Source organism: Microcebus murinus, chromosome 3, assembly GCF_040939455.1.
Source record: "Microcebus murinus isolate Inina chromosome 3, M.murinus_Inina_mat1.0, whole genome shotgun sequence".
In the NCBI taxonomy this organism is placed as follows: Eukaryota; Metazoa; Chordata; class Mammalia; order Primates; family Cheirogaleidae; genus Microcebus; species Microcebus murinus.
Genome location: NC_134106.1, coordinates 42,493,244 through 42,520,334, shown reverse-complemented (window position 1 = coordinate 42,520,334; position 27,091 = coordinate 42,493,244). Strand labels below are relative to the sequence as shown.

General features: G+C 33.5%; 1 long non-coding RNA gene across 1 annotated transcript; it reads left to right on the top strand.

Moving 5' to 3' along the window:
• The first annotated feature begins 603 nt into the window (after positions 1–603).
• Positions 604–24,239, top strand: LOC142869958 (uncharacterized). The gene is made up of 2 exons (XR_012918486.1): positions 604–780; positions 23,989–24,239. It is a non-coding gene; the product is annotated as an uncharacterized LOC142869958 (long non-coding RNA).
• Positions 24,240–27,091: the final 2,852 nt, after the last annotated feature.

Below are 27,091 nucleotides of genomic sequence, written 5' to 3'. Positions count from 1 at the left end.
TGCTCTCTGTCTGTTCAAAGTCTCAGGCTATTAATTATTGAACTAAAACTTTGCATTGTCTTCTATGTTTAACTGCCCTGTCTAAACCTTCCCCCATAGACCTTCTGCCTTTTGGATCCAATGCTTGACTCATGATGTCCCCTGTTAAGCCAAAATATTTTACCACAAGTCCCCCTCAAGGCAAGGGACTAATAGACCAGCCTGCAATCCATTGGGGGCTTTTCCTAACCCATCTCCCATTTTGTGATTAACTGGCTTATCTATAAACTAACTTGCATTAAACTTGCTATACCCATGGCTGATATTAGAATAATACATTGTCAAGCAGCTTTTGCACTTTAACATAGATTTTATTCTTAAAAAAGAAAAGTGAATATTAAAAATATCTGACAATTCAGCCAGTCAGTGAAAGAAAGACTTTTTGCCTGAATTAGCTTTTGGTGTATATTTCAATGATTTCCCACTGTACCTGCACTGTACAAATACCATCTCTCTCAGGTGCCCTATGAAGGGAGGTCAGTAATGGTATCTCCCATTGCACAGGTGCCGGGTGCCAGCTTTGTCACACTGCATGGTGACCACATAAGGGCATGGCCCATGGTTAATGGGCTCTCAGTTGAAAATAGTAGAAGACATTTTCTTCTGCATCCAAAGAAGAGAGAAATCTTGAAAACAGAAACTTAAAATGGAGGCTCTAACAGAAAATTATCAGCTCCATTTGTAAACCATGTCCTTGGATCTGAATTTTGAGGAGTTGAACAATGAGCAGCAATTTATCAGGTATTTTGAAGAGTCAATGCCTATCTGAAAAGTTCTATAATTTTCTTATTCTGCTCTACTTCAAGTCAACTCAATAGTCTACTAGCTAGCTAAACTCCTCCTAGTCTATTTGAAGCAGAAGGGTTTTATTTTGGTTGTTTTTTTTTTTTTTCCCAACCTCTCCTCTTGAGAGATGGTAGGAAATTGAGAGTGTAAGAGAGAGAAACAATTCAAAGATTGAAAAAAAGACCTTTGGGCACTACTCTCGAGGTGGTGATAAGGAAAGAACCAAGAACGAGGGCAGCCTGTCTTTGCCATTCAGGCTGATTTGAACAGGGCAGCTAAAGAATGAAAGCAAAGGAAAGGAGAAATGAAAGCACTGATTACTTTCCAGTGTTCTCATGTGTAATTTCCAAAGAAATCTTCATCCTAACATAGCAATCAGTGTGGGATCTAGTAAACACATTATGATACTACAGAGGAATTAATGTCTGTTAACCTCCTTTAGAGCTGCACTTTATAAGTTTCTATGTGCTAGAAAATATTTTATAGATAAGTACGCGTCTTTTTAAGACTACCATTTAAATATATATTGTTTCCTCATTACATTCCTGAGTTCCCTCCCATGATCTGTATTAAAGGACATGCTAGGGAGTTAAAGAATTTAGTTCCTTATTTTGGTCCTAAAGAATGGAGTCATTAACTGAGTGAATTGAGTGGATTGAGGATCTTTTGGTGTTGCTTAAGTTATTTGAGTATCTTTGTTTCAGAGTAACCTTGTTTCAGGAATTGATCACAGAAAGAACAACTTGGCTACATTCAATAAGCAGAGAGAAAAATATTAAATTTTCAGCAGGCATTAATTGTTTCCAAGTTTGGAAAATCGAAGACAACAGTTGAAGAACATGGCAGTTTTTTTTTTTTTTTTTTTTTAAAGCTGCTTTAATATCCTGTTTTGTTTTGTTTTCAAAAGATTATAGGTTTTCTTAAGTTTTCTTAAAACTTTATGACTATATTGCAAGTTCAGGCCAGATTGTTGGGATTGGATCACTCATTGACAGGAAATTCTAACATTGAAAGTTTTAGGCAATGTTTATGTTATACATCTCTTCCTTCAACTGCCCTGAAACAGGCTGGTTGTGGTGGCTCACACTTGTAATCCCAGCACTTTGAAAGGCCAAGGTGGGGGATCACTTGAGGCCAGGAGTTTAAGACTAGCTTGAACAACATAGTGAGACTCTCAACAAAAATGTTTAAAAAATCTGCTGGGTGTGTTGGTGCACACCTGTAGGCTTACCTACTCAGGAGGCTGAGCCAGGAAGATTGCTTGAGTCCAGAAATTGGATACAGTGAGCTATGATCATGCCAACACACTCTAGCCCAGGTGACAGAGTAAGACCTTGTCTCAAAAAGAAAAAAGCTAACAACAACAACAAAAGCAAACTACTCTAAAACAAATGACATATTGGCAGAATGTTGGTTGTATAGGCAACAGAATCTTTTTTTTAATTAGCACTGGAAAGAATAACATTGACAATAGTAGAGGTTGCTGCTATCTCCTAGCTTTTATATGCTTACCACACACCAATGTGATTTAAAATATATATCCATTAGTTGTACTTTATTGTTTCTATTTTATTAAACATATTACATTCTTATTATTTAGCCTAAGTTAAATTTTATATATAACTATGAACTAATGAAATTTTAAGACCACATTGCTATAGAGAACCTTCTGTCAGATCTCTGTCAAAATGAAATTTAAGATTTTCATGTATGGATAGCATATGTACTTGACCGGATCTCTGTGATCAAGCATAAACAGGGCAGGAAAAATCTGAAGATAAATAAGAACCCACATTTCAATTTCAGAATTATGGCATCAGAAGTTACTCATCCTCAAAGTTACTCATCTACCCTATCCCATGCATCTTGTTTTTCTTATCCTTTTCTATTATCCTCTATCCACAGTGGCCTTCAGTTTCCTGCTTCAGGAATTTTATACTTCCTCATCTCTGTCTAAAACATTTTTTCTCAATATACTTGACACTACTCACCCCTTCTCAGCTTTTGTGTCAACTTACACATCACCTTCTCAGAGACTTTCCCTAAATAGTTCATCTCCTTATTAGCTTTCCACCCCCTTTTTTCTCTGTCACAGCAAACCTCCTCTAGTTACCAGCGTAGCGATTCTTGCCATCTGTCATTATTTTGTTCCCTTGTTTTTCTTAATAATTGTCTATTCCTCCCTTCCACTAGAATATAAACTTAAGGAGGCAGGGACCTTGCTTAACATGTTAACCTTTATATCTGAAACTATGCACTTAAAAGATGTTCCATAGATATTTGTTGGACAAATGAGTAAGGAGTTGAATTGAACCCCACAATGAAATGGGCCAATTAATAAATACTATCCCATATAGCAAAAAAGCAGAATATCTACAGGAAAAATTCTCCCATATAAGTAAAGACATCAAAGCCCCATCCCCAACCTCCTAGGAGAGCTCAGCCAGGGCTCAGACCTGATGCTGCTAAAGCCTGTAACCTCAGAGGGTACCAGGGAGGGTGGCAGAGTCGGCTTAGGTAGGAGGCAGAGGTCATCCAGCCATCCCCTCCTCCTTCCCAGGTAGGTCAGGAGGTTCTGGCCCAGCTAGGGCAGGCAGCGCAGGGTTTATAAAAGCTGAAGAGCAGAAAATGACAAGTTCTCTAGGCAGGTGGCCGTGGGGAGAGGCCATGAGTTGGCATGTCCAAGAGAAATAATTTTTGCTGCTGCACTGTGATTTCTGTCCAAGTACTGATTCCTATTTGAGTAAAGATTCTAGGTAGCATGTTTGCCTTAATACTCTGAAAAAATGAAATAAAATAAAGCCATTGTTACAGATATCATCTGTGTGTATCAGAGGCATTATCTGTGAACCAGTTTCCCTGGTCTTTTCTTTGGAGGATGATGGCCATGCAAGATCACAGAATTCTGTCTGAGAATTCCATTGCATACACTGTTTCTGGCTCAAAGTCACCAAGAAAACTCCAGAGCTCCATTTTTTACGTATCTTCTTTTAAATATTGAGGGATGGGGAAAAAAAGAACAAGGGCCTCCATATGTTTTCATTTCTCAACATTGCATCTCAATACATAGGCTGCTATTTTAAGCTTATAATTGTTGTTTCTGTCATTTTTGAAACCCTCACATGGATTAAGGGAAAAATTAGCAATGAGAGAATATTATGAGCTCTAAGTTTTCATTTGTGACTCAAGACAAGCCTGGAGCCATCCCACACTACTCAGAGTCATCACTAGGCAATGGAGTCTCTGGGAGGTGGGATTAAATGTGTCAGTGCATGACTTGGTGCCTGATTTCTAGGCCACTTTTCTTCTTTAGAGAAGCAGGGACTATGCTAGTGGAATATGTGGATTGAATTTCAGCATCCATTTTTTTCCTTCATTTTTCATTTTGGGTGACTTTAGTTTTCTGACATCAGATACAGGATATGTTTTATTCAGTACTTTCTACTTATAATACAGTACAGTTTCTGAAATCTGATCATCTGATATCTGTTACTGCCCTTCAAACAGTACAAACACTTTTGAATATCCTTATTTTTATTGAGGAGGTAAAAATTCCGATGTGTGTTTTCATCATTCTGACCCACTGCAGAAGTTTGTTCCTTCTGGGATTTTCTCAGGATAGGAAACTATATGGGTGAATCAAGCAATATTTAATGCTGATCACACACTTGACAACAAGGGAAACAAAAAGTAGAATATCTTATACTAATTATGTCCTATAAATCTGGGTTCAAGTTACCATGGTTATATCTTCTCAGTATGTACTGGTACTCATTTTCTTTCTCCCAAATTGATACAATTATTTTCAAGGACATTTGAGTACGAGTGGCTGTATACTATTATTTTTCACTATATTACAGGGGAAAAAATATGCCAGTGAAAAAGAAACTGAGTAGCCACATATTTATCACTCTTATTTATCCTCTTTGAATATTCTTGTTAAACTTAATAACATCTGTCACTAAAGATGGAATTCTTATCTCCATGAGTTTGGTCACTGTCTTTGGGAGGCATAAGATTTGATTGTGACTTTCTAAGTATTTATATGATACATCTTCAGTCACCCTACATTTATCACATCTAACTTTGCTGCATGTTCTCATCTCTCTGAATTTTTATTCAAATAACTTGATACCGCTGAGTCTTTCTTTATTTGACTGGGAGCTCCCATTTTAGACAGACTTTTGAAAATGTATCAAGCTTGCACTGTACTAAGACTACATTGCTATAGAAAGCCTTCTGTCAGATTCCTATTAAAACAAAATGAAATTTAAGATTTTCATGTATGGATAGATGTTAATGATCAGGAATTAAAAATAATATCCATAGATCTCTGTAGATATTATTAATTCATATTAATAATACTGTTAATCCACATTGAAAATCAGTAATCCTTATTTTTTGTGTGGATAAGAATAATTGAAATTTAGAGCAAATCTTTATACCTTCTTGTTCAGTGACAATCTTTGAACTCATCTTTCATTATCAGCTCCTCTTCCCAGCACATAAACTTGCCTCTTTCCTCTTATGAGGTAATTCTTAATTTCATTGTTCATTGGCCTTCTCCATATAGAGATTCCCCAAAAATGAGAGAATGACACACAATTTGCATATATACAATGGCAAAAAAAAATCTCTTGGAAATTATGTCAATACATACTGCATATTTCAGCATAATAATTGGTTTTTGTCTTGTCATTTGACACATTAAACTCTATCATAATATTTTAACACTTTAAACTATGCCACATCGTAATTACATAAGTGCCATTTCCTTAAGCCCCAGTACTTTATCTTTTTTACTCAGTATTAATGAATGACTTATTTTAACTTACTTTTCTGCTATATTTTGCCACTACAACTTTATCTAGAAATACCTATTACACTCTTGCAAAAGTCAACCTCAATTCTATTTTTGTTTATTTTCATATATGTTCTATTGTGCCCTGAGCCAACATCTACAACTATTCTGTTGCCAACTTCTATTTTTAAGAAATATTTAATATACACACTTATTTTGATGATCTAAGGCTTCTATTTTGTTTTCACTTCACAAAAACATTTATAGAAATACCAAGAAACAGCTTACCCTGAAGCAAGGTAAATGAAGAGAACCAAGTTTTGAAAAATATCAGCAGGTCGATTTAATATCTGTTTCCTCCTTGGTTCAAAAGCATGCACCTAAAACACTCTAGTACACCAGAATCCTGGTTAACTTGTATTTTTCTTCAACATTCAATTGGTTGTCTTTAAACTTATCTTAAGTATAGATGTGATCCAGCAAAGGGGGAAAAGAACACCTAAATTGTTAAGTAAATGATTAAGTGTTATCTGTATTTTTGTTGTAACTACTCTGAACAAGCCATCAGTCTTAAGACAACATAGAAGAGACTGACTTGGAATATCACAAAGTACAAGTCTTACATATACTGCTCCATTTTCATATTTTTGCCTTTATATATTTCCTTCATAATGATTCTGATAAATACACACACACACACACGTACATGTACATGTGTTCATTATTACCAATGACAAAATTTGAAGACCTTATAGATTGTGTAAAGAGAGGAGAAAGTGAGGAGGAGACACTAATAAGGAATCAGAAGTTATAAACACAGGAAAGATGTTTGCAAGTTTAACAAAAAAAAAAAAAAATAGTCATCAACTTCCTCTTATTATAGATAGTTATCTTTCCCAATAACACTGGAGATTTGCTAGTTCACACACATTGGCTTATGATGACATGATTGGGCAGATAAAAATGTGTCGTGTAGTTCATTGTAATTGTCTGCAAATCACTACACAATAGCATCAAAGTTTCAAAAGTCTTTCTTCTATGGTTTTTAAACATCATTATTCTTAAAGAAGTTTCCATATGTTTTTCTGAGGTAATGACAGTGCTGTCAAGTTTTAGAGACATTTCTGTATTATTTCAAAATGGCAATTTCTGATTTTCTATAAAAGAGTTTTTTTTATTACATTATGCAAGAGCATCTCATTATTGCCCTGCACTTGCTGCCACTAAATTTTCCTACTTTCCTTCTTTTAAATATGTTGAATTGCTTGTCAATGTTGGTAATATATTTTTTTAAGAAAAACTTTGCTTGCTCTAGTCCAATCGTTCTTAGAAGAGTATTTTTATTAATAAGTCAAACTGTAATATTTTTCTCTTTTAAAATTTTGCTTCAAATGGGACAGAAAGTTGACCTTTGCAGAGTGCTTTTTCTCTTTCTTTTTTCTGTCATCACCTTCACTGCTCATTTCTTGACAGTCCAAACTGCCTGTCACTTACATTTCACAACTGAGAAGAAGAAATAGTGAGTAATTATAGGACCTGGACCCTCCACAACAGCTCTTGTGTTCAGTCGGTAACATATCCCTTCACTTACTGTCCCATAATGCTGAGTATTAATCAGCAAGTTCATGACACATATGGAGACCATATTGTGACACATAGAAAAATGCTTTGTTAGTTTCACCCCTACAATATGCATATTTCCCATAAACCAATCTGTCTTCACACATGACGTATATCATTGATTTTTTTCATAAATATTTATTTTGGTAAAGAGAGGTTTTGTGCCATTTCATACTATCCCACATATTCCAAGCTATAAAGTTCATTCAATATCTTAATTTCATTTTATAGAACCTTGCATTTATACTTTCTTCATTCCCTTCCATAACCCTTAATTTATGTCTCCATTGTGCATGCTCTTGTATAATTCCCGTAATTCTTTCTTCAAACCAAATTTCTCCTATCATTCACAGTTTCCTGGTTCTGTGGTCAGTATTCTCTAACCACCAGTACCCCGGGATCACTCTTGGGATTCCTGCAGAACTTACCTATTGTCACACTTTTCACATGTAGTATAAATGACCTATCTTTGATAATGAATGTGATTATAATAGCCTTCATTTCTGTAGGCTTGCTTATCTTTGTTAGTACAGTGTATGTGGGTGACAGCACATAAGTTCTGTGAACTTAATTAATATATTAATTACTTCCCAACATTATTTTTGAAGTTTAATCTAATAGTTTTACACTTTTATACAATTTATAATTGCTCAATCTATATTTTGAACCCTTTCACAAAAGTTATCAGAGATGGAAAAGATAAATTACAAAATGCCTTAAAGTTTTTTAGGGTGTCAAAGCTTGTTTATGGGTTTTATATAGCATCCTTCAAAATTGTACAGTTTTGTGAAATTATCTAAAATTTAAGGAGGGAGCCCTCACCACTTAGCTTCTATTGTGGTATTAAAATAGATATGATGAATATTGAAATAGTTCAAAAGAATGTGATAGGGAAATAACTGTTATTTGGTCCCACTTTTCAAATATAAAATAAGGATAATAAATTAAGAAAAAATATGCTAGGAGACAATGAATCTGACATAAAAGGTTTTGGAATTTCCTGATTTATATAATATTAAAAATTAGAATAATTGTTTCAGATTAATAAATTCCACTCAGTGCCTGAAACTTTAAAGATGCTTTAAATGCTCACAAGAATCCTAGTAGGTATGGATGCAGAATTAATGTTCAAGAATGATAATAACCATCTAAGACCAAAGAGAAAACAAGTGGTGCAGCTAGGATTAAATAAAAGTCACCATTTTCTTAATCCCACTTTCTTCCTACTATTTGAAAATAACTGAAGTAAAATCTTGACTAAGTAAAGAATGGGTATTCTTGACTTTATTGCATTTTCCAAACAATTAAAGTAAATAAATTAGAAATTTATACAAAAAAACCAAATTAAGTATTCTGAAATTTAAAACTATGTGACTTCCTTGATTATGCTTTCTTCCTCCTCTCTTCTTTGAAAAGCTTCTGTTCATGTATTTTGCCCACTTTTTTATAGGATTTCTTGGTTTTTTTCTTGCTGATTTGCTTGAATATTTTATGGATTCTGGATGTTAGCCTTTTATTGGATGTATAGCTGCAAATATTTCTTCCATTCTGTAAGTTGTCTATATGCTCTGTTGATTATTTCTTTTGCTGTGCAGAAACTTTTTAGTTTAAACAAATCCCATTTATTTATTTTTGTTGTTGCTGTAATTTCCATTGAGATCTTAGTCATAAATTCTTTGCCTAGGCCAATATCTGTAAGAGTTTTTCCTACATTTCCTTCTAGACTTCTTATGATTTCATGCCTTACATTTAAGTCTTTTATCCATCTTGAATTAATTTTTGTGAGTGGTGCTTTTACTATGACTTGTTAACAATTAATACCTGATTCTGTTGATCTGAAAGTTGTAAAGAATTTCTGATTTAATTTTTGAAACAGGATGGCCCATGGTGTCTGTACTGGATTCAAATCATGGTACTATATCACTTATTGACTCAATGATACTCAATATGTTATTTATTATACTATGTTGAACATTCCATTTTGGGTGACTTTAGTTTTCTGACATCAGATATGGGATATGTTTGATTCAATACTCTCTACTTATAATACAGTACAGTTTCTGAAATCTGATCATCTGATATCTGTTACTGCCCTTCAAATAGTAGTAACACTTTTGAATATCCTTATTTTTATTGAGCAACTAAAAATTCTGATGCTGGTTTTCATCATCCTAACACATTGCAGAAGTTGTTTCTTCTGGGATTATCTCAGGACAGAAAATTATATGAGTAAATCAAGCAATATGTAATGCTGATTGCACACTTGGCAACAAAGCAAACAAAAAGTAGAATATCATATACTAATTAGGTCCTATAAACCGTTGGTCAGGTTACCATGGTTATATCTTCTCAGTATATACTGGTACTCAACAATGTTGACACTCAAATATTTCATCTGTAACAGATAATTAATGATGCATACTTTTAAAGTTATTTTAAGGATTAGAGGACAACACTGTATATAACACAGTATTTTAGAATAAAGCTATTCTAAAAATAGTGTCTTTTTTTCTCTTTTCAGTAGAAAAATTTGTTAGGAAAAAATCATAGACATCGTAGCTCTGAATGCCATGTCATTTATTTATTTGTTTTTATTGTTTTAGTGAGTTATTTTTTTGTCTTAGGGGTCAATAGTATTTGGGTAAATAGAAATGAGTCATTTAATATTAATATCTAAAATACTATATTAAAAGAAATGTCAATTATTCAGAAGTTATTTTGAGTATTTCCCCAAATTCCACTCAAAACTACAGCAAGTTTTTTTTTTAATTAGACTGATAAGCTGAATGTAAAGTTTACATGGAAGTGTAAAACATCAAGAAGAGCCAGATGAAGAACCAACTTGGGAGTATTACTCTACTCTGTTTCAAAATACATTATATAAGTATAGTAATTAAACCAGCAATGCACTAGTACAGGGTTAGGACAAAACAGAACAGCAGAGCACAATAGAGAGGCCAGAAATAAACATGTGCATATTTTTAAACCCAATGTATGACAAAAGAGGTGCTCCAGAAAGGAGAGACTATTAAATAAATAATGCTGTGATGCTTGCTTATTCATATGGGAAAAATCAAAATAGATATCTTTCTCATATTATACTTGAAAATAAATGCCAAATAAATTCAAAAATATAAGTGCTAAAGGCAAAGCTGTAAATATCTTAAAGAAAATATAGGAACAGTATCTTTATGATCTTGGTGTAAGCTATAATACATAACAACTCTAAAAGAAAAAATATGAGAAATTTAAATCCTGTTGAATTAAGATCTCATTTTGATTTAAAATACAATAAAGGAACAGGAGAATCCATGAATTTGGAAAAAGTTCCTCCAACACATAACTGACTGACACTAGTGTTTATGTAGAGAAAGGGGTAGTGTACAGAATGCAGGAGGCACACATGGGATACTTCAAAGATTGTTGTAAAGTTGTTTCTTATGTTGCCAATAATTGAGTGACTATTCATTTGATTACTATTCAATGAAATGTTCATATAGACCACATGCAAGCTTTTTTATATTATTTAAAAGTGGAAATAATAAAATTTTATAACAAAAAATGTGACTCAAAGAAACAAAAAGATTTAAACCTTTCTTTCCTGATATACACCAAGTGAAGAGGCATCTGTGATTGACATAAAAATGGCTCGAAAGCTACTGCTATCTAATCTGCTATCTAATGAGCTTAGATGTTGTGATACTGTCTCCCAAATAAACTCCAGATTTCAAGCATGCAATAACAATACTCAGTCACTCAGTTCACCTCATTTTTTGGCTTTTCTACCCTTTTTTTTTTTTTTTTTTTTTTTTTTTTAGGTTATAGGAGACCTAAACAGGTCAGGCATGTTAGGAAGCTGATTTGCAGATCATCATATAATTTCTCCATTGATTTTAGTTAAACTAATAAGTTAATATGCCAAGGAGCTAACTAAAGTACTTGAAGCAATCTCATGTTGAATCAAATGGAAATGCCAAATTCACTATACTAACTTATATTTAAGAAATCTGGGTCTCAACAGATGTCTGCTCAACAAAGCAGTTTTTAGTAGTCAGACCTTCTTTCTTGCCTAGAAATGCAAAAGATCCCATTATATATGCTCTTCATCCATTTGTGGGAGACTAGTTGTTTTGTGATATCCATATTTTCTGGTCTCAAGTTAAATATATTATATGAAAGCATGTGTGTATGTGCATGTTTTCAACTTGGCTCATGATGGATCCTATAGAGTATACATGAAGTTATTATTAATAGGCATTTAACATTTATTAATCTATTTTTCTGTAAATGTTGGGAATAGAGGAGAGCTAAAAATCATTTTCTAAGCCTCCAAACTTTTTGCAAATTTGAATTGAGACTTATAGGGTACAAAGGTTTTCACAAAAGAATAGTAAATGGACGAATTGTCAGCATGAGAAATATTTGCTCTAAGAGTGGGAAGGATTTTAATTTGATCATTCATCATCCATCTCAGCTGATCCTTTGCTCATAAGTCGTGTGATAGACTAGAATGTGTTACTGAGGACATAGAAACAGTTAGCTTTCTTATTGCTAACATTTATAACCCTTCTAGAAACAAATTCTGACAAGCAGAAGCTTAGTGGGATACTAGCTATTCATTTCTTTGAAATGTTTCACATATACATTACTTACATCTTATTGTATGTGTTAACAAATGCAATAAGATTGTAATCCTGGTGGCAAAGTAGAGCTGGCTTTTGGAAAATCAATAATAATTAAGAAAAATTACTTATATTTCAATAAATTATACATGTCCAACACATTTGAAAAAAAGATAAGATATTAATATTTGTAGTTAAAATGATGAAGACATTGCCATTAAATTTTATTGAATATATGAAGAAATATATTTATAGTACTATAGATAGAATTTTAATACTGGTTAATTTTCTTCATTTGCATCTTACAAGAAGGGAGTGAGAATTTTGAAAGGAAATAAGGCCTTCACTGTTCAGTTTGTGAACTGAGTCATGAATGGGCAACCCATTCACTGGATATATGTTCCATTCTTAACCATGCCCTTTCTTTGAAGCATTAAAAAGAAAAGCAGATATTCATATGCATAATTGTATTTAATAAATCTGTATTGCTGTCAAAATTTTTCCATGTGCTTAACACTTAATTACAACTGGAAAGATAGTTACTTGGGTGTGGCTTTTCATTAAGTAGACCACATAAATAATTAGAGAATATATACCCTTCAAGATAGATAAAGAGGATATCATAAATTGCTTCCTGATAAGTCTTTAGTACCTAACATGCTACTTTCTATGGGATTTACTTCTGGGCTCTGGATAATTGTGCAATCCCTGGGGCTTATATATGATTTATAAAAGCCAGAGAATTATGTAACTGGTAATCATTGTATAGCCTCCATGTTCTACAGATACTTAAACTTATTATCATAGAAATAAATCGATCTGTTCAGGGTCATACACCCATACTGCAGTATTGAACAAGGTCAGTCATTTACATTTACATTTATAAAACAAAACCTGATTATATGTCTCCAAACCTTTCTTGGCTTTTAGAATAAACTATATAAAGAGTAAGTTATTTGGGCTGCCACTCAAACAATTTCATAATTTTCCCCCAGACCTTTTCTTGAATGAGATATTGTTTGAAAATGAACTGCTTATTAACATATACTCAATTAGGCTTCATTACACTCTATTCTCTTTTCCTCCCTACATATGCACTATAACCTACCATATTATCTCCTAAAATATACTACATAAAATAAGAATCCCACAAGATATTTGACAAAAAAGTCAGTTTCATGTTAAAATAAACATTGTAAATACTATGTATTAGATATCAGTCACAATTCACATCAAAATCTTTGAAAAGTCTTACAAAAAGGATCATGCTTTTTTAAAACTTACCTCTATACTCATTTATGTATATATGTGTATGTATATAATAATTGCTGACATCGTCATGAAGCTTATTTCTTTAAAAAAAATATCTATTAAATACATCTTTATTTCTGATACTCAACTAGGAGTACATACCCCTAGGACTCAATTGTATTGCTCAGGAGCACAGAGGGGAGATTTGTAAACTAATCTTGGGAGCCAAGAGAACACACGTGGGCAGAACTGAAAGGAGAATGCAGTGTGGCTTTGAGCCACAGCATGCTACTAGAGTATCCCTCCCCCCATAGGAAACTTGCACTTTTGGTCCAGGGAAGGATCCTGGACAGGGAAGTTCCCAGCCCAGGGCACCATTACCAGTGTACTCAGCTAGTATGAGCTCTATCCTGTGGCCAGACACCAGAAGTAGATGCTGGGGCAGGGAAGGAGGGAGAAGAGTGAAACATACTCCCAACAGCCACATTGTGAATCCTAGATGGCCCCTCCCCTGATTAGTAGAATTTCTGGCTTGCTAGCACTGCTTCAGTCCCTCCCTGGTAGCTTTTCCCAGCTGCCTGGGAAGGGAGCCTCTACCTCTGCTGGTCTTTGTGGAGCCTGTAGGCAGGCTCACCATACCCAGCCCTACCCAACCTCAGTCCTCCACCCACCTATGCTGTGGTGGAGAAGGAGTATCCTGGGAGCTCCAAGGCCCCACCCACCACCTGGGCATTTGAATGTTTCTCCTGAGGTGTTAGAGTTTGTCACAGTCCCAGAAAACAACACTGCAGATGGCTTTTTCCTGTAAGTACCATCTATTAGCAGAGAGGACAACTTGTACAGCCCATTCCAGCATTTACTGACTCAATCATACAGGGCATGGCTGACTCTTACCCATAAACACCACCTATTGACTTAGAGATTAAACTGAGCATCTCCATATAATTCACACTGTTAAAAAGGCCACAGGGCTGGGGAAAGAGAAAGGATTTCACACACCTCCACGTTCTCTTGCCAACAAGAAATGAGGAATCTGCCCACACACAGTACACCCATGCTACTGCCTACAAATAACCAGCAATTGAGAAAACCACTCTACTAAGGATATCTATAACCAAGGTATCCATCCAGAATCTAGACCTCAAAGTACCCACAAGTAAAGGAGGGGGAAAAAGCCACATTTAAACAAAGCAAACAAACCTAAACCAAGAAGTGACAGCTCCTCCAGATGAGAAGGGATCTAGAAGTATGAAAAAATCAGAATGAAAGGACATGCCCAAAACACCAGCTCTCTAGCAATGGATCCCAACTAAAATAAAAATATTGAAATGATAGATAAAGAATTCCAAATATGGATAGTAAGGAAGCTAAATGAAATATAACAGAACATGGAAAGTGATCTCAAAGAAAGCAGAAAACAATCCAGGAAATTTATTAAATTTACTAAAGAGATAGATATATTTTTAAAAAATAAAATTTCTGAAAATAAAAAACTTATTTAGGGAAATACAAAACACAGTGGAAAGTTTTAAGAATAGACTAGACAAAGCAGAAGAAAGAATTTTGGAGCTTGAAGATAACTCTTTCAAGTTATAATGACTCTGCGAGTCAAAAATAAAGATCAAAGAGTCAAGAGGAATGAACAAAGTCAATGAGAAATATGGGATTACATACAACAGCCAAATATTACATAAAAATCATATGCATCCCTAAGGGTGAAGAAGAAAAGGCACAAGGACTGGAGACCCTATTTGAAGGAATAATTGAAGACAACTTCCATGGTTCTACCAGAGATTTAGACATCCAGATAAAAGAAACCCAGTGAACACCTGGGAGGTTCATTACAAAAGGGGAATCACCAATGCATATATTTTGGGTGCCAATCCTGATGAAGGATTGGCCTCCCTCATCAGACTGGCCAAAGTCAACATGAAGGAGGAACACCTATGAGCCATGAGGCAAAAATATAAAGGAACTTACAAGAACCCAGACGACTAACAGCAGAATTCTCAAGAGAAAACTTAAAGGCCAAAAACTAATAGGGTCTTATCTTCAGTCTTCTTAAACAGAATAACTGTCATTCAAGAATTCTGTACCATGCTCAGTTATCATAAATGAAGGAGAGATAAAGTTCTTCTCAGAAAAGCAAACATTAAGAGACTTTGTTACTACTAGACCTAACCTCAGGAAATGCTCAAAAGTGCATTATACATATGCGACAGCACAATAGACACCAACCAGCGTGGGGAATAAACATTCCAAAAGTTATAGCACAGAGCTCTTATAAAACCATAGCACAAGAGAGAAAACAAAACAATAAGGTATCATCCAACATGATAAACAGAACAACATCCTACATTATCAATAGTACCAGTCAATGTAAATAGTCTGAATGCCCCTATTAAAAAACATAGCATGGCTGAATGGATGAAAAAACACAACCCAAATATCTGTGGCCTCCAGGAAACACATCTCACACATCATAACTCACACAATGTCAAGGTGAACGGATGGAAAAGAAAATTCCATGCAAAGGGAAATCGAACGCAAGCAGTTATAGCCATTCTCATATCAGATAAAATAGTCTTTAAATTAACAGTGGTACAAGAAAACAAAGATGGTCATTATATAATGGTAAAAGGAATAATTTAATAAGAAAACATAAGAATCCTAAATATATATGCACCTAACACAATAGCTCCCAGTTTCATAAAGCAAATTCTTCTAGATATAAGCAAAGAAATAAAGAGTAGTATCTTAATAGTCAGGGACTTCAACATTCCTGTGACAGTATTGGATAGCTCATCAAAGCAGAAAATGAATAAAGACATCGGATTTAAACATGTCTCTAGAACAAATGAAATTAACAGACATTTATAGAATATTCTACTGAAAAATTCCTAAATATACATTTTTCTCATCATCACTTGGAATATTTTCTATGATTCGTCATACCTTAGCCCACATAATAAGTCTCAGCAAATTCAAAAACTATCAAAATCATACCATGTATCATCTCAGATCACCATGGAATGAAACTAAAAATCAATTCCAAGAGAAAGACTCAAATCAACACAAAGTTAGGGAATTTAAACAGACTGATGCTGAATGATCTTTAGGTCAATGATGAAATTAAGATAGAAATCAAGAGATTCCTAGCACTGAATGACAAAAGGAAGACAAGCCTTCAAGATCTATGGGATATAGGAAAAGCATCCCCAAGAAAAAAGTTTATAGCCTTAAATGTCTACATCAAAAACAAATAAAGATCACAAGTTAACAACCTAATGTCACCTCTCAAGGAACTAGAAAAAAAAGAACAAATCAACCCCAAAGCTAGGGGAAGAAAAGAAATAACAAAGTTTAGGGCAGAACTAAACAAAACAGAAACCAAAAAAATAATAATACAAAGGATCAATGAAATAAAAAGTTTGTTCTTTCAAAAGATAAACAAAATGTATAGTCCACTAGCCAGAATAACCAGAAATAAAAGAGAAATCCCTATATAACATCAATCATAAATGAAAAAGGAGATAATACAACTGATATGGGAGAAATACAAAATAACATTCATGAATACTAAGAATGTAATACTGTACACAAACAAATAGAAAACTAAAAGCCATGGATAAATTTGTGGAAACATAATCTCCGAATCCTGAATCAGGAAGTAATAGAAACTCTGAACAAACCAATAAGGAGTATCAAGATGGAAGCAAAAATAAAAAAAATCTCCCAACAAAAATAAGCCCCAGAACAGACTGATTCACAGCTGAATTTTGCCTGGCCTGCAATGAAGAAATGGCACCTATCTTATAGAAACTATTCCATAACATCGACAGGGAGGGAATCCTCCCTAACCCATTTTATCAAGCCAGTATTGCCTTGATGCCAAAGCTAGGAAAGGAAATAACAAAAAAAGAAAACCACAGAACAATATTCCTTGTGAACATAGAAGTAAAAATCCTCAACAAAATACTAGCAAATCAAACTCAATAGATAGCACATCAAAAAGATAATCCACCATAATTAAGTGAGTTTCATCCCAGGGTTGCAAGGATGGTTTAATATATGCAAATGAGTATAAATGACCATATAAACAGAAACAAAAACAAAGACCACATGATGATCTCAATAGATACAGGAAAAGCATTCAATAAAATCCAGTATCCTTTCATAACAAAAACTAATCAAAGAAGGAACATACCTCAAAATTATGAAAGGCATGTATGAAAAACCCATGACCAACATCATACTGAATGGAGAAAAGTTAAAAGTATTCCCTCTAAGAACTGGGAAAAAACCAAGGGTGCCCATTGTCACTACTTCTATTCAGCATTGGAAGTCCTAGCCAAACTTATCAGGCAAGAGAAGGAAGCAAAGGTCATCAAAATCTGGAAAGAAGTGGTCAAACAATCCCTGTTGGCTGATGAACTGATCTTGTATCTGGAAAACCCCAAAGACTCCACCAAGAGACTCCTAGTATTGATAAATTAATTCATCAAAGTCTCAGGTTACAAAATCAATGTACATAAATCAGGAGCATTTCTATATACTAACAACAGTCAAGCTGAGAGTCAAATCAAGGACTTAATAGCATTCATAATAGCTACAAAGAAAAGAAAATACTTATGAATATATATAACAAAGGAGGTTAAAGACCTTCACATGAAGAATTACAAAATACTGATGAAAGAAATCAGGTATGATACAAATAAATGGAAAAATATCCCCTGCTCATGGATTGGTAGAGTAAACCTCGTTAAAATGTATATCCTGCCTATAATGATTTATAGGTTCAACTCAATCCCATCAAAATACGAGTATTTCACAGATCTAGAAAAAATAATCTTAATTTTCATTTAGAAACAAAAAAGAATCTGAATTACCAAAGCAATCTTAGTACAAAGAACAAATCTAGAGGTATCACATTACTTTACTTCAAATTATACTACAAGGCTATAGTAACCAAAACAGCATGGGACAGATATAAAAGTAAAGATGTGGGACAATGAAACAGAATAGAGAACCCCAAAATAAAACTGTCTACCTATAACCAATTGATATTTGACAAAGAAGACAACAACATACACTGGGAAACGAAAGCCCTATTCAAAAATGGTGCTGGGAAAACTGGATTGTACATGCAGAAGAATGAAACAGGACCCCTATCTTTCACCATATACAAAAATTAATTCAAGATGGACTAAAGATTTAAATATAAGGCAAGAAACCATAAACATTCTAGAAGAAAATGTAAAAAAAACTTTGAGACATTAGCCTAAGCAAAGAATTTATGACTAAGACCCCAAGGGCAATCATAGCAACAACAAAAATAAATAAATGGAACTTAATTATAGTGAAAAGTTTCTGCACAGCAAAAGAAATGATCAACAGAGTCTACCTACAGAGTGAGAAAAAATATTTGCAAACTATACATATGACAAAGGACTGATATTCAGAATCATATACAAAAAACTCAAGAAAAAAGAATAGGCCAATGGCATGAACAGAAGTTTTCCAAAAGAAGACAAAGAATGTCCAATAAACACATGAAAAAATGTTCAATATCACTAATCATAGAGGGAAATGCAAATTATCAAATAAAACCAGAATGAGATACCACCTTACCCCCATGAGAATGGCCATTATTAAGACGTCCAAAAACAATAGATGCCAGTATGGAGACAAAGAGAAAGGAAAGCTTATACACTGTTGTTGGGACTGCAAATTAGTACAACCTCTATGGAAAACAATATGGAGATTCCTGAAAGAAATAAATGTATACTTACTATTCAATACAGTAATACCACTCCTGGGTATCTACCCAAAGGAAATTAAATCATCTTTTCAAAAAGTCACCTGTACTCAAATGTTTATTACAGCACAAGTTACAATTGCAAAGATGTGTAATCAGCCTAAGTGCCCTTCAATTCATGAGTGTACATAGAAAATGTGGTATACACACACACACATATCATGGAGTACTAATCAGCCTTAAAAAGGAATAAAATAATGTCATTTGCAGCAATGTGGAGTGAACTGGAGACCATTATCCTAAGTGAAGTGTCTCAGGAATGCAAAACCAAACACCATATGTTCTCACTAGTGGGAGCTAATAGATGGGTACACACAGCACAAAGTGAAACCAAATAGAGGCAGGTGCAGGAGACTGGGTATAAGATAAAAACTTAACTATTGAGTACAATGAACACTATTCCGGTGATGAGCACACCCAAAGCTCTGACTTAAGCATTATACAAAATATTCATGTAATAAAAACACGTATACCCTCTTAATTAATGTTTTGAAATTTAAAAAAGAGTATGTAGTACTTATTTTAGCACATTGCCACTTTAAAAAACTTTGTAATATTGGTAGAACAAAGAAAGACTCTACAAAAAATTGTGTACTGAAGAGGACATTTAATGAAGTCATGTTACCCTTAAAGACAAGAAAGTAAGAGAGTGATGAGGTGCATGGTGTACTGTCTTGCAGATATTTTTTAGGTAGTTGAATAATGATGTCAAAATTCTCCAAACTGAAAAGAAATCTCAAAGTGGCAAGGCTCAAGTCTTTCTATTTTAATGTTTTGCCACATTATTAAATATGTTTTAATCTAGAAATTGAATTAAAATGGAAGACTGCCTGCTCAATTTTCAAAAGGTAAAAATGGCAATGATAGTGAGGACACAGAGAGAATCAGTATGTTAAAAAGACCCAGACAGTTGAAAACATCAGACGAAATAAGATATAATTTTTATAGCTGTTACCAGAAAGAACAAAAGAGTACTGAAAATCCACTATGTGCCTAGTTAATTGACATTAATATAACTACACATATCAAGGGAGTGAACAGCTCACTGAATCTTACATTGGTTAAATTATATCTGAAACATAGTATTAGTTTTATATTAATGATTGCTGTTGATGTCTGAGTTCTTCAAAAGTTCAGGAAAAAACATGACCCATCAGACAGACAAGATGGGAAGGAATCAGGAAAATAAGTCATTTACTCATTCACATTCATGTGCTGAATGTTTTCTTTGCATAAGACTCTATCTTAGTCTTTTAAAATTCAGTGGTAAAGCAAAGAAATACAGTTTCTGCTCTCATCATGGAGCATACAGCATAGTAAAATGGATATTAAACAAATAATAAACCAAATAACAATATAATTACATGCTACAAAGTGTGTTCTAAAAATAAATTTTAGAGGAAACTGATTTAGATAGGAGGGTCAGGGAAGGTCACTTTAAGTACTGTTAAAAAATTTTTTTTTATCATGTGAGTAGTTGAAGGAATGGAATGTTGTGATATCCACACTAAAGAGAGAAACTTTCTTGTGGCTAAATCAGATGCTTTAAGATATTTGAAGAACTGATGTTTAGAAGAGAAGTTTGATTTAATTAGTGAGGATAGAAATACTATCTGTCTATTGTGACAATTCATTGTCAGGTAGCTAAAAGTTCTAGAAAAATTGACTTCAATTCCAAATTTTAAAAAATAACCTTCTAAGTTAGAGTTGCCCAACATTGAAATGATTCACATGGATGTAAAATATCTCTCAAAGTGTATAAGCAGATGCCATTTCGAGTCTCCTTTCCAATTATACGAATATATTTTTAGCATTGTATTTTGTATAGAGGTACTTTCCCCATTTTACAACAGTCATTTTAGAATTTTTATATAATATACCTCCCACATCCCCACACACACCAGCATAGGTACTATAGCATCATTATCATTTGCATTAAATCAATTTCAATCTTTTATTCTGTGCATTTGAATGAGGCTTAAAATCTCCAGAAGTATTAAAACGTGTTCATGGTGAATATTGCTACCATGTAGAATTATTATTGTCTTCAAGACAGTATAGTATAGTGCTTAAAAGCAGACCCTGGGGAGTCAGATTGCCTGCCTGAAAATCCCTGGGTGTTCTTAGGCAAGATTTTAATCATTGTGACTTTTAGTCTCATCATCTGTAAAATGAAAATTACACAAACTTATAATTTAATATTGAAGATTAACTGAGACAATATATGTCCAAAATTTTCACTATTATTAATATCTTTAAATTATTTTTTCCAGTATGATAGCCATACCATTCTAGAATGGCACACAGATTGAAATCACTGGTATTTCCAAACTAAGTTTATAACATTTGCTTCTGCTATTTTGAAGAAGCAAAGCTACAAAATTACAGAATAAAAATACAGTGCAACTTTGAAAACCATTTATCTCACCCCACACTACCTATAAACTTGTAAAATGAATTGAAGTACATACCACCATTCATAAGTGAACTTGCAAAAAATCGGACCTAATGTAGTTAAACCTCTAATTCAGTATTAAATTGTAGGAAATATGGAGAGACTGGGGACAGAGAAAAATGGCAAATGTGAAGGGGCTGCTATCACTATAATCTAGACTGTGGGAAAATATCAAGATAAACTACCCAGTTTGTTCAACAAGAAGAAACAGAAAGCAAAAGAAAAAAAAAAAAGGAAAGAGAGAGAAAGGGAATGAGAGAATGAGGGGAAGGTTATATTTAAGGAGACCTAACAACCAATATCCACATATGGACTCTGTTTTGATCCTAATGAAAACAAAATAAGAATATCTGTTTATAATAAAAAATAAAGGAGGAACAATTAGAAATTTGAATGTTAATTAGATATTTTTGAATATTATACAATTAATGTTTGATTTTTAGATTTGATAATTACAATATGGACTTTTAAAAAATCCAGTTATCCTTTAGAAATATATCTGAAATATTTACAGATAAAATGTTTATAAACTATATAGCATGAGGTCATGGGTAATGGTAGAGATGACTCAGAATTGAGTATGAGTTGTCACTTGTTCAATGTCAGTGATGGGTACATGGGGACCCATTATATTATTATTTTTTATTGTATATTTGGAATTTTCCATAATACAAAAAACGTTTTGAAAATCAACTAAAACTATTAGACAATTGTAGAATTACACAGAAATTAGGAATATGAAGCAATATTAGGCAATTGTAGAGTTGTAGAAAATTAAGCACTTCAAACCAATTCTTTGAACTACGGCCTTGTAGAATAGATATATGCTATGGTTTGGATGTTTGGCTCCCCTAAATCTCATGTTGAAATTTGATCCCCAGTGTTCAATGTGGGGCCTGGTGGGAGGTGTATGTGCCATGGCAATAGATTCCTCATGAATAGCTTGTTGCCTTCCCCCAGTAATGAGTAAGAAGTTTTTGCTTTGCTCTCTTAGTTCATGCGAGAGCTGATTGTTTTAAAGAAGCCTGGCACCACCCCTTCCCTCTCTTGCTCCTGTTCCTGCCATGCGACATGCCTGCTCTCCCTTTGCCTTCCACTTTGATTGGAAGCTCCTTGAAGCCCTCACCAGAAGCAGATGCTGGTGTAATGCTTCTTGCATGCTCTACCAAACCATGAGCTAAATAAACCTCTTTTCTTTATCAATTATCCAGCCTCAGTTATTTCCTTACAGCAGCACAAATGGGCCAATATAATATATAAATATAAATATATACATAAATATGCACATATAGAGATATATCACGTACTCATGTACTGTGTTACAGTGTTTCACACTTACAATTTCAACTAACTAGAGCCAAAATAACCCATTACCTTTGACCATTAATGAAAGCTATTTTTTATTTCTTGAATTATCCAGATAATTTCCTAAATGTTCAAATTTCTTCTAAGTATGCACAGATACTCACTGAAGAATTACCTTAGGAATTCCTTATCAATGCTGTGAATTACACGCATTATCTTTTAGCTGTGCTAAGAAGAAATAGTGACATTTTGTGAAGAGAAAAATGAGCATGCTGAAGGAAGCTGGTTATTAAGCTTTAAGAAAACAATTTATTTTTGTAGAAATAGTTTTAAATCAAATGTGCTGGATATTGTCCATGTATTACAGTATGACATATGAAGAGGATCACAAGATTAAAATCTTGAGGCAAGGCTAGGCTTGGATAATTTTCCATTACAGTCTATGCCATGGGAATAGATACATTTCATGCCAATTCTGTTCTGTATACATTTTTCATAATAGGGAACATAGGTAAAAGAACATTTCAGCTTTGGGGTTATTTAGAAATACTGTATTACAATATATTTTAATCCAAGACATAAAATATCTATTAGATATCATAAATCAATCAATCAATACATTCTCACTGAGCACCTATGCTGTAAAAGGTGTCATTATGATTTTGAAGGTGTGTAACACTCATTTGACTCTCATGGTGTCCACTAATATATACAAATACACCCACACACATACGCAGTTGTGGCAAACATAGCTTGCAGGGTAGGGTTTCCTCATATTCATTCTCACTTCTTTATGTGCTAATGGCAATATATCCAGACAAAATGCCTCCCAGCATCCTTTGTAGATAGAGGCCATATGACAGTTCTTTCTAATGGGAAATACAGTTATTCCCAGATATTAGTGGGGGATTGGCTCACAGCCCCTCACAGACACCAAACTCCAGGAATGTTCAAGTCCTTTATACACATGTTAATAAAATGGCTTAGTATTTGCATATATCTATACACATGCTTTTGTATACTTTAGAACATCTCCAGATTACTTAAAAATAACTAAGACAATTTATATGTTATGTCAACAATTATAACATTGTATTGCTTTATTTGTATTATTTTTAATTGTTGTATTGTTACTTTTTATTTTTTATAAATATTTTCGACTTGTCGTTGGCTGAATCTGCTGATACAGAACCCACAAATAGACTGTAAATAAAAGTTACAGTTTAGTTCTTATGAAAAAGCATTTTAAAACAGAATAGAATCACTAGTATCTACATTTCATTCTTTGCAGTTTCCTCTTCTTCCTACCAGAAATAGGAGAGCAATACCTGGGAGTACAGAAGCCATACTGTGATCATGAAGACAGAATCCAGACATTAAAAGACTAGTAGTTGCAGAAAGTAAGAAGGATCCAAGGTTCTCATGTAAGATCTTTGAATTGCTACATCATCCCAGAATGCAAACTACCTCTGGATTTCATAGCATATAGGATTAATGCAACACATAAGGAAATTGACATAATAAATCTAGTGTGCACGTGTGCATTAGAGACTCAATCAAATTTGTATTTTAAGAAAGATGGCTGCAGAATACTACAGAAATATAAACATCATATATGTACCACAATTATTGCAGCAGTGCAATAGAAATGAGTACATCAAAATGAGAGTGATTGAATAAATTATAATATATCCATACTGTATATATTATATTGTTATTAAAGCAAATGTTTTAGATATATGCAGACATGTTTAATAGTTACCTTATGATTCCACTTTCAAACATTTTGCATATATATATATATATACACACACACACACGTGTGTGTTTATAAAATCTGTATTAGTATGGGAAAAGAAGCATGCTTACAATACTGATAAAATTAGAGAAAATTTAGGACATTGGGATTAGGATTGGAGATGGGGTAGTTGTAGAAAATTACAGTTTTATTATACATCATTTACTCTTTTGCATTATTTAACTTATAACTTATAAATAAACTTGCATTATAAACTTATAATAATTATTTTACATTATTTAACTTATAATAAATTTATTTAAATAATATTATATTAAATATATAATGTCACACATATATACATACACATACATATGTTTGGAAAGAAAAAGATTAAATCAATATCAGAGAAATAGAGAGAGGAAGAGAGAAACAGAAGGACACAGAGAGAGAGACAGATTTTAAATGACAACAGAATGGTAGAATTTCAGGAATCATCATCATACAAGGATATGTGATAAATGAAGGGGAGTAAACTCCATGTAGTTAAGGGACTACATTCTGTGAGTGTTTATATGTGTGTTTATTACAATGAGGTAAGACTTGCCTCCATAATAGATATAAATGTATAAATAGTACAGAGAAGTATGCATGATAAAGTACCTTTTGGCTAAATTCTCTGCATACGTTACTATTACTGTTGTTCTGATTTTTCCACCATTTATATGCAAGAAACTTAAGGTACAGAGAAACTAGTTATTCATGTAGCTGGGATTCACACCCTGGCAGTGCAGATCCTGGCACCAGTGCCAAAACTCTGAACCATCACAATATACCACCATTCATGTATCTCATCCTTCTCTCTTTAAAGAACATCCATCACATTTAAAACCTTCTTTTGGCTAAGCAGTTTTGTTGAAAGTACATTTTGTTATCAACCTTCTGCTTATTCTAGGGCAGCTTGCCCTGGGGTTTCTGATTTAATTCTGTACATTTTTCCCAATTTTTAAATTTAGTCTTATTTTAACATTTGTCTTAATAACCCCAGGCTCTATTTCTCTGCTACCAACTAGATCTTGCTGGCATCTCCTATTTATAGATCCTTTGCTCACCAAAACCACCTTGCTCTACTCCCTCATCCTTTGGGATTGTAAATACCCTCCCCTACCTCTTTCTTTCCAGACAGCTTATGAAAATACACATAATTTTTTCACTCTGTATAAGAATGTAGTATCATTAAGAATAGAACAACACAGTGTTTTAAGAGTGGAGACAAAATTGAATTATTATAATAAATACACAAAGCCAAAAAATTTACTGGAATGTTTCTGTCTTCTGTACCTTATTCTCAGAATACATGACACTCTATATGAATATTTGAGGTTAATTTGAGGTGAAAGTATTCTTGTTCAAATTCAGTTATAAAAAGAGCATGATATAACGAGAATTCTGAATTCCATGGATAAAAAGCCCACAAATTTCTGAGGGAAAATGTAGGAACATCAGAATGTAATACAAATAGACTAGAAGATATAGTTCAAAGGATCTCAGAATGTCAAACTTATATAATAAGATGGTAAGCGCAAGATAAAAATGAAGGGATATGGAAACCAGATCTAGAAGTTTTATATTCATATGAAAATGTTCTAGTAGTTTAGATTAGAGAAAATGACAATGATTCAGAAAAAAATTTTAAAACAACTAAAACAACTCAAAGAATAATTTCCATATTAAAAGGGCTCACCAAGTGCCATGAAGGATGCCACACACAAGTGCACATATATAAGCCTCAATGTGTGTGTGACATTTGACATTTCCAGTAATAAAAGGAGAATCCTAAAATATTCCATAAACCAAAAAAAAAAAAATTCATAGAATAAGAAATAGATTGGCATCAGAAAAAATCCTAGCTTAGCAAAACTAATGCAAGAAAAAAATGGGAATATATTTTTAAAGAGCTGAGAGAAAATAACTTGGAAAACTGAATTCTTTATCCAGCCAAAATAATATGTATAACACTAAAATTAAATCACAATTAAAAGTCAAAAACCATGTAGAATCTAGAAAGCTCCATTTTATTGTATATGAATGTATGGTGTATTTGAATTGAGGTTTTCCTAAAAAATAAATGCTACATTTTTTTTGAGACAAGGTCTTACTCTATTGCCCAGGCTGGAGTACAGTGATGTGATCATAGCTCACTGCAACCTCAATCTCCTGGGATAAAATAATCTTCCTGGCTCAGCCTCCTGAGTAGCCAAGACTACATTGCATACCAGCAAATTCAGCTATTTTTTTTTTAAATATTTGTAGAGATAGGGGTCTTGCTATGTTGCTCAGGCTAGTCTTGAACTCCTGGCTTCCTGGCTTCAAGCAATCTTCCCACCTGGGACTCCCACAGTTCTAGGACTACAGACATGAGCCACCATGCCTGGTTTAATTGTTACACTTTACAGATGAAAATTAAGTGAACATGATAACCTAACAACATATCTTGATAGAAATAGAAAATATCCTTAACATAAACATTTTATAAATTTTATTGAATAAAGAGATGTATATTAAATATTTGGGTAAAAAATGTAAATATTTTAGATATTTTAGATGTCAATTTCCACCAAAATTAATTTTTGCAATCCCAATGAAAATGTTATCA